Source organism: Carassius auratus, unplaced genomic scaffold (assembly GCF_003368295.1).
Source record: "Carassius auratus strain Wakin unplaced genomic scaffold, ASM336829v1 scaf_tig00006282, whole genome shotgun sequence".
In the NCBI taxonomy this organism is placed as follows: domain Eukaryota; kingdom Metazoa; phylum Chordata; class Actinopteri; order Cypriniformes; family Cyprinidae; genus Carassius; species Carassius auratus.
Genome location: NW_020523746.1, coordinates 15919 through 18002, shown reverse-complemented (window position 1 = coordinate 18002; position 2084 = coordinate 15919). Strand labels below are relative to the sequence as shown.

The 2084-nt window shown below is 35.4% G+C and overlaps 1 pseudogene; it reads left to right on the top strand.

Moving 5' to 3' along the window:
• Positions 1–520: 520 nt before the first annotated feature.
• LOC113071167 (troponin I, fast skeletal muscle-like) lies at positions 521–1671 on the top strand (annotated as a pseudogene).
• The last annotated feature ends 413 nt before the right edge of the window (positions 1672–2084 follow it).

Genomic DNA, 2084 nt, shown 5'->3' with positions numbered 1-2084 from the left:
AGGCTCAGCCTTTAAACAATATAAATCAAACTCACAAGAAAGGGGTTTGCCTTAAAAAAAAAAAGTTGATGTCATGATCTGATTATTTTGGATCAGTTTCAGATGATTGGAAGGGAAGGAACAGAGGTGGGGTCATGATTTTGATTATCACCCAGAAACAGGCTTAGCACAGTGAATCTCTCGAGATTTTCTGCTCAAAAATAGCACATGATTCACTTTAGAGAAGACTTATGGCAATGATTGGTGGTTTTGATTGGTTACTTGTCATTTTGCAGATAATTTCCTTGTTGTTAAAACATTACTGCACAAAATGCATGCTTGAATGAATGGTTTTGTTTAACGTCACAGTACAGTGTTGCATATATATATATATATATATATATATATATATATATATATATATATATATATATATATATATATATATTCATTTATGAATATATTTTAGAACGTCTTTTAATTAAGTTGTAATATTGCCAGTGCTTTGTGTTAATTGTAAACTGGGTATTTTATTTCACAGGGGCAAAAATTTAAATCAGCCAAGATGTCAGAGTAAGTAACTATTTTGATTTCTTCTTTATTGATTATCAGCATCTTCCTCAACTATCAGAAATTGTTTGTTTTATACTTGTGTACAATGGACATTAAAACAATAAAAAAGTGCAGTCTCTTGTGGTTGATTGGTTGTTGCTTTAACACAATATATTTGAATGATTCCAAAACACCTCAGGAAAAAGATGTCGTCGAGTCGCAAGCATCATCTGAAAGGTACTACAGTACAGTATAAGATTCAAAATTAATTCTATCTTTCAGTATTCATTAATGAGTAGCAATGACATCTAGCTTCGCTATGTTGCAAGAGCTTGATGCTTTCCATCGCTAAAGGTATACTGGAACAGGAAGTAAAGGACAGAGAGGTGGAGACGGGAGAGATACATGGCAGAGGACCTGCCAGCCTCTGTCTCTACCTTCAGGCATACAGGCATTACAGGTAAAGAACAATACATTCACTTTCTAAAAAAAGAAAACATCGTGAATGGATAACTAAAATAAAATAAACATATGGTTTATAGGAACTCTGCAGGAGCTTCACCACAAAATTGATGTCATTGATGAGGAGAGATACGACCTGCAAATGAAAGTCAACAAGAGTGCAAAGGGAGGTAAGATGTCATCTCTATTTGAATCCAGTAAAGTTTTTGTTTATCCTGTAGTTTCTATAACTGACGGCCCTCATTCACTTACTCTAGATCGAGGACCTGAATATCAAAGTTATTGACCTGAAGGGCAAGTTCAAGAAGCCAACTCTGAGGAAGGTGCGCATGTCTGCTGACGCTATGCTTCAGGCTCTGCTGGGCTCCAAACACAAGGTGTCTCTGGATCTGAGAGCCAACCTCAAACAAGTCAGAAGGAGGTCAAAGAGGAGGTGAGCGATAAACTGCATTGTTCTCATGAGGTTCCTTTGTGGTTCTGGTCCTAAAGGACCTTCACAATTCTGAAAGATGCTGATCTTTGAATCTTTTGGCTAATTGACCAAATGTCTTTCATGTACACTTCAAAGGATAAGGAGCTGCGTGATGTTGGTGACTGGCGTAAGAATGTTGAAGACAAGGCTGGCATGGATGGCAGGAAGAAGATGTTTGAAACCGAGGCTTAATTTTTTTAATCGTTTTTTTTTTTAAGTTCAATATGCTGCTGAATCAGAATTGGCTTAAATGATGCGATAAACTCTTTATGTACTAACCACACTCATTTACTTTTGAAAATCACAAATCTATAAAAGTAAATATGATCATTTAGTTTTCTGTTCAAAACTGGTATTGAAATGTGTATTAAACATCCCATGTCTCAAAGTCTTACATCATCATAAATCGGTTAAGCAAGAATGAAGTCCTGTGTTCATTTGCTACAATAAACCACTTTGTAACCAGCTTTTTATCTTGCATTATTTCCCTCACCGATCTGTGAACAAGTAAGTATTTATTGTCAGTTGTATTATGTATTTGGTTTATGACTTAATAAAAGTGGATAACATTTTTTACTATGATTAAAAACAACAGGTAACAGTGACGCCTCCTGGCACC